The sequence below is a fragment of the Triticum urartu genome, chromosome 5A (genome assembly GCF_056163025.1).
Source record: "Triticum urartu cultivar PI428250 chromosome 5A, HENAU_Tu73, whole genome shotgun sequence".
Lineage (NCBI taxonomy): Eukaryota > Viridiplantae > Streptophyta > Magnoliopsida > Poales > Poaceae > Triticum > Triticum urartu.
This window is the reverse complement of record NC_141877.1, coordinates 208269847-208280766: the sequence shown is the minus strand read 5'-3', so window position 1 is coordinate 208280766 and position 10920 is coordinate 208269847.

Genomic DNA, 10920 nt, shown 5'->3' with positions numbered 1-10920 from the left:
GCATTTCTGATAAGTATATGTGAAAGACATATTGTTGATCAGAGATAATGTAGAATTATTCTGCAAAGCATAAAGGAATATTTGAAAAGAGTTTTTCAAAGAAAGACCTCAGTGAAGCTGCTTACATATTGAGCATCAAGATCTATAGAGATAGATCAAGATGCTTGATAAGTTTTTCAATGAGTACATACCTTGACAAGATTTTGAAGTAGTTCAAAATGGAACAGTAGAAGTTCTTTGCCTATGTTACAAGGTGTGAAGTTGAGTAAGACTCAAAGCCCGACCACGGCAGAAGATAGAAAGAGAATGAAAGTCATTCCCTATGCCTCAGCCATAGATTCTATAAAGTATGCCATGTTGTGTACCAGATCTGTTGTATACCCTACACTGTGTTAAGCGAGGGAATACAATAGTAATCTAGGAAGTAGATCACTGGACAGCGGTCAAAATTATCCTTAGTGGAATAAGGATATGTTTCTCGATTATGGAGGTGACAAAAGGTTCATCGTAAAGGGTTACGTCGATGCAAACTTTGACACTGATCCAGATGATTCTAAGTCTCAATCTAGATGCATATTGAAAGTGGGAGCAATTAGCTAGAGTAGCTCCGTGCAGAGCATTGTTGACATAGATATTTGCAAAATACTTATGGATCTGAATATAACAGACCCGTTGACTAAAATTATCTCACAAGCAAAACATGATCACACCTTAGTACTCTTTGGGTGTTAATCACATAGCGATGTGAACTAGATTACTGACTCTAGTAAACCCTTTGGGTGTTGGTCACATATCGATGTGAACTATGGGTGTTAACCACATAAAGATGTGAACTATTGATGTTAGATCACATGGCGTTGTGAACTAGATTATTGACTCTAGTGCAAGTGGGAGACTAAAGGAAATATGCCCTAGAGGCAATAATAAAGTTATTATTTATTTCCTTATTTCACGATAAATGTTTATTATTCATGCTAGAATTGTATTAACCGGAAACATAATACTTGTGTGAATACATAGACAACCTAAACGTCACTAGTATGCCTCTACTTGACTAGCTCGTTAATCGAAGATGGTTATGTTTCCTAACCATAGACATGTGTTGTCATTTGATTAACGGGATCACATCATTAGGAGAATGATGTGATTGACATGACCCATTCCATTAGCTTAGCACCCGATCGTTTAATATGTTGCTATTGCTTTCTTCATGACTTATACATGTTCCTATGACTATGAGATTATGCAACTCCCTTTTGCCGGAGGAACACTTTGTGTGCTACCAAACGTCACAACGTAACTGGGTGATTATAAAGGAGCTCTACAGGTGTCTCCAAAGGTACATGTTGGGTTGGCGTATTTCGAGATTAGGATTTGTCACTCCGATTGTCGGAGAGGTATCTCTGGGCCCTCTCGGTAATGCACATCACATAAGCCTCGCAAGCATTGCAACTAATGAGTTAGTTGTGAGATGATGTATTATGGAACGAGTAAAGAGACTTGCCGGTAATGAGATTGAAGTAGGTATTAAGATACCGATGATCGAATCTCGGGCAAGTAACATACCGATGACAAAGGGAACACTGTATGTTGTTATGCGGTCTGACCGATAAAGATCTTCGTAGAATATGTGGGAGCCAATATGAGCATCCAGGTTCCGCTATTGGTTATTGACCAGAGACACATCTCGTTCATGTCTACATTGTTCTTGAACACGTAGGGTCCGCACGCTTAAGGTTTTGATGATAGTTATGTTATGAGTTTATAAGTTTTGATGTACCGAATGAGTTTGGAGTCCCGGATGTGATCTCGGACATGACGAGGAGTCTTGAAATGGTCGAGACATAAAGATTGATATATTGGATGACTATATTCGGACACCGGAAGTGTTCCGGAGAAGTTTCGGATAAAACCGGACTACATGGGGGTTACCGGAACCCCCCAGGGGTTAATGGGCCACATGGGCCTAAAGTGGAGAAGAGGAGGGGCGGCCAGGGCAGGCCGCGCATCCCCTCCCCCTCTAGTCCGAATTGGACAAGGAGGGGGGCGGCGCCCCCCCTTTCATTCCTCTCCTCTCTCCCTTCCTTCCGCCTCTCCTACTTCGACAAGGAAAAGGAGGGAGTTCTACTCCCGATAGGAGTAGGACTCCTCCCTGGCGCGCCTCCTCCTGGCCGGGCGCCCCTCCCCTTGCTCCTTTATATACGGGGGTAGGGGGGCACCTCTAGACACAAGTTGATCTTCATGATCATTCTCTTAGCCGTGTGCGGTGCCCCCCTCCACCATACTCCTCGATAATATTGTAGCGGTGCTTAGGCGAAGCCCTGCGATGGTAGAACATCAAGATCGTCACCATGCCGTCGTGCTGGCGGAACTCTTCCCCGACACTTTGCTGGATCGGAGTCCGGGGATCGTCATCGAGCTGAACGTGTGCTAAAACTCGGAGGTGCCGTAGTTTCGGTGCTTGATCGGTCGGGCCGTGAAGACGTACGAATACATCAACCGCGTTGTCATAACGCTTCCGCTGTCGGTTTATGAGGGTACGTAGACAACACTCTCCCCTCTCGTTGCTATGCATCACCATGATCTTGCGTGTGCGTAGGAATTTTTTGAAATTACTACGTTTCCCAACAGCTTCCTCCATTCCCATTACCATTCTTGGGGCCATTATGATTGTGCAAGCTACCTCCCCCATGGGTATGCTGAAAATGTCCTCGTAGTCTAGGGGTAAAATGTGGCTTCTGCTGAGCTCCAGAATTGTACTTCCCTTGTCCATACTTCCTCTTGTGGTTCTCAATTTGCTGCTGCTTCCCTTCAATCATAAGAGCATGATCTACCAACTCTTGGTAGTTGTTGAAGGTTGCTACCATCAACTGCATGCTCAACTCATCATTCAGTCCTTCCAGAAACTTCTCCTGCTTACCTGCATCTATAGCAACGTCATCTGGGGCATAACGTGCTAGCTTACTAAAGTCCTCCACATACTGGCCAACTGTCCGTCCTCCTTGGCGCAAGTTGTGAAACTCGCGCTTCTTCATCGCCATAGCTCCTGCTGAAACATGGGAAGTACGGAAAGCCTGCTGAAACTGGTCCCATGTGACAGTGTTGATAGGTAAAGTGGCTGTGAAATTCTCCCACCATGATGTTGCGGGTCCGTCAAGATGATGTGCGGCAAACTTCACCTTTTCTGCATCTGTGCATCCTGCCGTGGTCAACTCCCTTGCTGTCTTGCGGAGCCAATCATCTGCTATTATAGGCTCGGTGCTACTGGAGAACATCGGCGGATTCAGCCTAAGAAAATGGGCTAAGTGGTCAACAGGTGGTGGTGGTTGTGGGTTGTTGTTGTTGTTCCCCTGATTCTGATTCTGGACTAGCAACTTCATCAACGTATTCTGCTGTTGGATCAACTGAGTGAGCTCCGGTGGGAAGGTAAATCCGGGGTCATGTCTCGGAGGCATCTGGTGGGTTTAGAAAAGATGATATTTAAGAATAGAGAGGGGTCTAAAGAGAAAACACTACCCATATGCACATCAGGCAAAAGCAAACAATATCACTTCATTCAATCAAACAAGGGCATACAATCGGTCTAACTATCGCAAAAGTGCTCGGACTACTATATTTACATGGTGGAATACTACTACTGATGGGGTGGTCTACAAGAAATATTCTTCGGTTGCAGACTCCATGATATCTGCTCCAGCTTCATCAACAGAGTCATCATCGCTATCGTCTGTGTCCGAGTCAGTGTCGTCGATGATGATGTAGTCTTCCGGGCAAATCTCCTTGGGTTCTTCGTCTTCTTCTACTGGTGTAGGGCCTCCCATAAATATTCCGATCTTCATTGTTAGGTCGGCATTCTTATCCACTAGTACTTGGATTTCCTCTTCATAATCTTCACGTGTAGCTTGAGTTCTTCCTCCAGCTCCGTGATTCTTGTCCTCGCCTTCTTCAGATCTATCATATCTACGCACATCTGGTTCTCCTGTCGTCGAATGTGCTGGTTTAACTCCTGGATGAAAGCTGCGATTGATCTATCCTTCCTGGTGCTGATCATCTCTCATTGCTCATCTCGGCGCCCACAAATCTGGTAGATAGTATCTTTGAGATCATTGCGGTAAACTTCTCCAATAAGTCCCATGGCGATGTGAGCTGCCATGCTCTTTCCTAGACTCCAGGTTGGTGCATCAAAGGAAAACTCTATGGGCTTGGTGACTGGCATGAACGTCCTTCCTGGAACTTGAACTTGAATCATCCAGCGCTCCTCTTCCAGTAAAGTGGCGTTGTAGGTTCCGGTGAAACTTGGTACTCCGATGTTCAGGTATCTAGTGACTTCCTTCAAGTGACGTCCAAAGGGTGTATCTTCACCCGGTTGCGTGAACTTATTCCTTGCATCCGCCATCCTAAAAGAGTAGAAAAGATGAGGAGTCATAATGAGAAGAGTGAGTAGAGATCTAGGGCTTTAGCTTAGTGGTCGTGTCCTACAGTCAGCGTGTGCTCTGATACCATCTTGTAGCGACCAGACCTCAAACGGTCCAATCTCTATGCTCCAGTGTCATCCCTAGATCAGTAATACTGACACTGCACAGTACTTGAAGGATTTATAACAGAGTAGCAATCACACACTTATTACAACGACTATCTCAAAAGAGAACTTATTACAAAAATATGGCTTAAGGCCATCTAATAACGATAACAGTGGAAGGCTTGGAAGATAAGTGAGTCCATCAACTCCAACGGCATCACTGAGTATAGAACCATGACCTAAGGCACCTTACTCATTGTCTGAAAAGTCTGCAACATGAACGTTGCAGCCCGAAAATGGGTCAACACATGGAATATGCTGGCAAAGTAACACATAGAGAATAATGGAAGAATAAAGCTATACTACATGCATATTTGGCTGGTGGAAAGCTCTATGTTTACAGTTTTGCGTAAAGCCAATTTTTTCCTACTGCAAAGGAATAAAATTCATTTAACTATCATGGTAGTTGTTAAACATTGAGAGTGTAGACACCCTCTCAATACCAATTAAGCATCAACATTAAAACCCAACAATATTAATTAAAGTAACATGATGAGATTCACATGATAATCCAAGTACTAGATACTCAAGTTGTCCATAACCGGGGACATGGCTAACCATGATTAGTTTATACACTCTGCAAAGGTTTGCGCACTTTTCCCCACAAGACTCGATCTCCTCCGTTGGGATTCTCGCACTACATGGTGTTTGAGAAACGGATGACCGAGACATAGTCTTTCAGAAGCGCTAGGACCTTACGATCGGGTAGACCGTTACACCTACTTCCCCTACATATACTAGTCTACCACTATAAGAGATCGCACGACTTAATCAACTATGCTAGAGCCCATAGTAGCTTGTGGCTACACACGGAAGTTTCTAGTATGAATAATCTCATGATCCCTTTGAGCCTGGGTGGCGGTCCAAAAGAAAAACAAGCAATCGCTGGAATACCCAGGTGCCTCAATCCACCCAGATGTGTGTTTAAGTTGCCACCTTAGATAAACAATTAATTTAACAATCTCACATCTGTCATGGAAACACTCACCCAATCCACGTCTACTAGCATAGCATAGCAATATAAGCAAACGTAGAAGTAACTCCCAAAGGTTTGATAATAAAACAGGTAATAGGTTCTACCTCATCTACTTCCCAAAACCCACAATTTAATTTGATTCCTAATCATGCAATTGTCTGAGGATTGATCTAATGCAATAAAAACTGGGTAGTAGGAGGTATGATCAAAGTGTTACTTGCCTTCATGATGATCCGCAAAACCTAGCGATTCGAAGTAGCAAGCGGCGCACTCCGGGTACACTATCGCAAACAAACAAGCATACAATAAGTACTCATCTAATGCACAGGTAAAACTCAAATGAGAGGTCTAACCAAAAAGTTAAACTTAAGAACTCCGGTTGGCAAAAACAATCAAATCGAACGAAACAACGAAAGACAAACGGTGAAAGAAACAAACTTCGTTTACTATTCTGAATCTAGGTCAGATTTTACAGAGCCAAAAACTTGTCTGAGTTGGTTAAATGGAAAGAGGGTTTCGAGGCGAAACTCCAGGCGCTTGAATCGCCTGATTCCGATAAAGGAGCGAAAAGTTGTACTAAAACGAAAATTGGATCAGAAATCGCAATCACAAATAATCGCGGAAAATCCGAGAAAAAGAAAAACGACGAGCAGATTAACGAACGAACGTTTGTTATTTGGATCTAAATGATGAACGCGTTCGTTAAAACGAACGAATGAGCGAACGCTCGCTCATTAAACTAAACCTGAAAATAAACCGAACCAGAAGAAATAATTAAAAAACGGATCTAGGTTTTCGAAAAAAAAACCGATCGGTTTTCTCCGTGAAAACCGAGGCAACGGCTGGCGGCGGGTTTCTGCGCGGCTCCGGTGCGGCGGCGGCGGCAGGTGGCGATGGCGGGTGGCGGCGACGGCGGGCGGCGGCGGCGGCTGGCGAGGCGAGGGGGGGCGGCGGCTAGCGCACGGATCGAGGCGAGGCGGCGGCGGCTCCTGGCGGCTCGGGTTTCAGGCTGGGGCGCCACGGCTCCGCTCGGGCCCTCGCGGCTTTTAAGGGCCGACCGGGCCAGGTGTCCTAGTCGGACACGGCCCGGTTAGGTCGGTTCGATTCTTTTATTTAAAAAATAATTTCACGCAGAAAAACAAATAAAAGTAATACTAAACTGACTCCAAACATCCCGAAATAAATTTTCCCCGGCTTATAAAATCAAGCCGCACAGGATGAACATTTATTTGAGGCCTAAATGCAATTTTGAAAAAAGCACATTTTTTCCTAAATTCAAATGAAATAGCAAATAAAACCAAAATAAAATCTTATTTGATTTTATTATTAAATCCTCAATATTTCTTTATTTTTGGAAAGTCAATTTATTCCCTCTCTCATATTTTTGTGATAGAAATAATTGAAGATAAAATAAATAAAATTAAATGATCCTATTTTCAAAATTTGAGAAAACTCAAATATGAAAATAAAGAAATCCCCAACTCTCTCCGAGGGTCCTTGAGTTGCGTGAAATTTCTAGGATCAACCAAAATGCAATAAAATATGCTATGCAATGATGATCTAGTGTATAACATTCCAAATTGAAAATTTGGGATGTTACACTGCAGCAAGCCAGCTTTGACTCAGTGGCTATCCTGAACTACGACTACAAGTAACTCTTTTCAGGTGGCGCACACGAGTCCACATATTCACCATATCAATACACCACTATGGATTCGCTCCCGTCTCCCTACGAGAAGGCCATCCATAGTACTCACGCTTATCTTGCGCATTTTAGAGTGTCCCCTTTCACTTGTCTATGAAATGTATAGGCAACCAGAGGTCCTTTACCACGGACGCGACTATTCGAATAGATGATGTTAACCTTGCAGGGGTGTACTTCTTCACACACGCTCTCGCCACTTACCGCCATGTACACGTTATGTACCTCGGCAACCTTCAAGCGGAAGCCTGGCGAGGGTGTCGGCCCCGACCTAACTAACCACAAAAGTACCTAGTCCAGGTTTATCGCCTATTCATGTTCCATCCGCAGGGAATCCGGCCGAGGATTCCACACACGGCCCCGAACGATGTGTTCACGGTTCCCGAGGCACCAAATAGGCGTCCCGATACACCGTGACACGTGCCTACCATATCACAGCCCTCCCCTCGGGTCAGCGCTGTGCACGCCTCCAGCATACTACAAACACCAGAAACTACTTGCAACACCCGGACAGAGGATAGTGGCGGTTAATAAGTCGAGAGGGTCCACTGGTTTCAGGCCCAACGCGTGGTAGTAGCTGTTCATGGATCACAAACATAGAACTCAGTTCCTGAGGACGGTTTCAATGAGACAACCCACCATGTGCTCCTACATGGCCTCTCACCGCTACCTTTACCAAATTGTGTTCACACACTTAGCTCACACAAAGTAGGACATGTTCATCACCATTCCAATTCATCCTAAACGAATCAGACCTGACTCAACTCTATGTAGTAGCAGGCATGACAAACAAGCTTGAATGAGTAGGCACATCAGGGCTCAAACAACTCCTACTCATGCCAGTGGGTTTCATCTATTTACTGTGGCAATGACAGGTCATGCAAAGGAAAGGGGTTTAACTACCGCAACATGTAACAATTGAATCGTTGTTGTCCTAATGCAGTAAAAGAGAGCAGGAGCGAGAGAGTGGGATTGTATCGGAATGAACAAGGTGGTTTTACTTGCCTAGCCCTTTTGAAGATAGTATAGTTCTTCATCGGTGTCATCGATCTCATCGTCGGAACTACATCCACTGAGAGGGGACAAAAACCGGCAAACAGAGAAAGAACACAATCAATGCAATGCAACAATATGATGCATCATCATGACATGGCAATATGCTGTGATTTGGGCTAATGCAACAGAAAGTCACTTTAATTGAAGTGGAATTCAAAGCTAGATCAAATTCCAACTCCAAATCTATTATCAATTTTGTCCTAATCATGTTTCATCCTAAACAGTGAGGTTAACTTGCTCAAACATGCATGGAAATGTTACAGATGGATGGATTGGATATTCCTGATCATTTTTCATATATAAATCTTTTCATTCTGAACTATAGATTATTTTCTATGATTTATTGAAATTTAGGCCTTTTTCTGGAATTTCCTGGATTATTTTTAATCCAGAAAATGATTAACTGCGTCAGCACTGCATCATTGTGATGTCAGCAGGTCAACGGGGCGGTTCAGGTCAAACCTGACCAATGGGTCCCATGTGTTAGTGACTGTGGCTAATCCTAATTTAATTTAAACCTAAACTGGTTTAGTTAACAGGGCTAGCCCCACGCGTCAGTGACCCAGGGTGGTCAAATCCGGTCAGCAGGGTCAAACGCGGCGGCGTTAAGCCACTGGCAAGGTCCGAGATGGCAGAGGGCGTCGTAAATCGTCCACAGAGCACCATTTGATGTGTGGTTTTCTCCTACGTGCTCCTGGGAGTGAGCTGCATCGAACGCAGGTAGCGGCTGGAGCTGGGGTGGCCTGGGTCATCCGTAGCGAGCACGAATGCGGCGGCCGGCATTTGGGTGTTCATGGGATCGGTGCTACGGTGCGCAAACGAGTGCAGCGAAGCACTAGGGAGGCTCTACGCACAGCGGTGAGCATGTTGGACGTACGGCCGGGACCAAATGGTCACCGGAGCATCACGGGCGACGAGCGCAGGTGGCGGCATGTTCGGTCACAGGCGAGATGGCGGCTACGACATGCAAATGATGCAAAGGACAGGGGGTTAGGTGGAGGAGCTCACGGCGGATGCGAGGAGATGCTCAGCGGGATCGGGGAGGCGTCAGAGAGGGTGCAAGGTCATCGGCGATCTCGACGGCCGAAGGGAGAAGACAACGAGGTAGCCGGCGATGCAGGGCGTCTGACGATGCTTGACTTGGCGACTAGGTCGAGGACGTTGAGGCGGACCCTTTGGGCACATCGGCGAGGCGAGGTAGTGGCGGTGGCCGCGGAAGCAGCAAGCGGCGGCGACGGCGTGTTCGGTGGTGCTGGTGCTGCGGGGAGGGAACTAGAGGAGAGGGAGAGAGCTCCAGAGTGAGGGGAGAGGCAGAGGGGGTCGAGGCCATTCCTGTGGTGCGGAGACAGCGCGAGGGGGGAGCAGGAGGTGGAGCTCGGGCATGTGCGCGTCGACACGCCTCTGCCTATTGGCAGAGGTTGAAGACAGTGGGGCTCCTAGTGGGCTGGGCCAGTTGGCTGGGCTGCCAAGTGGGCTGCACAGGCAGGTATGTCCAAGTAAGTTACAGGTAAGCACTCTTTTCCTTTTTTTTCAGTTTTCTATTTCTTTTATTCTGTTTTAAATTAGTAAAAATACTAATTCATTTTGTAAAATCCTCAAAATAATTGTGGGCAATGCTTGGATTATTTCCAACAACCCAAAACTAGTTTCAGAATTATTAGAGCATTTACAAATATTTAGAGGATTTAAATGCTCCAATTCAAATACGATATGAGTTAATTCCAAGATCCAGAATGTCCTAGAAATATATTCATCATTTTTTGCAGAGGTTTTCACCTTCATCAGAAATCATGAACATTTTCAAAGGGCATTTTGGGTTCTTTGAAAAAGATTTTGGATTGAACCTAGTTGAATTCCATTTGGTTCTAGGGTTTGAACATCCCCATTTCAAGTTTCAAATTAAAATAGACATGATGAAACAACCAAGCTAGTCCAAGTGCATAGCAAGGCTAGGGACCTGACACTGGTAGCTGTTGTTGTAGGAGAACTCGACATATGGGAGGCAATCTTCAAACTTCATACCGAAACAGATGACACAAGCTCTGAGCATGTCTTCGAGGATTTGATTGACTCTCTCGACTTGGCCGCTTGTTTGAGGATGGAAAGCCATGCTGAAGCGAATGTTGGTGCCCATAGCCTTCTGGAAAGAGTCCCAGAACTTGGAAGTGAAAATGCTTTCATGGTCTGAAGAGATCAATTGCGGAATTCCATGCAACGAAACAATTCTGGAGGTGTATAGCTATGCCAACTGAGCTGCCGTGATAGATTCTTTGACTGGAAGGAAATGAGCCAATTTTGTAAGCTTGTCGATGACAACGAAGATAGCATCATTCCCACGCTTGGACTTTGGAAAGCCAGTGACAAAGTCCATTTCAATATGATCAAACTTCCATTCTGGAACAGCAAGAGGTTGGAGGAGACTAGCTGGTTGTTGATGTTCTACTTTCACCCTTTGACAGACATCACATTCATTCACGAATTGATCAATCTCTCGCTTCATTCGAGTCCACCAATACGATTGCTTGAGGTCATGGTACATCTTCGAACTACCTGGGTGAATCGAAAGAAGAGAATTGCGCGCTTCGTTCATTATGACCTTCCTAAGTG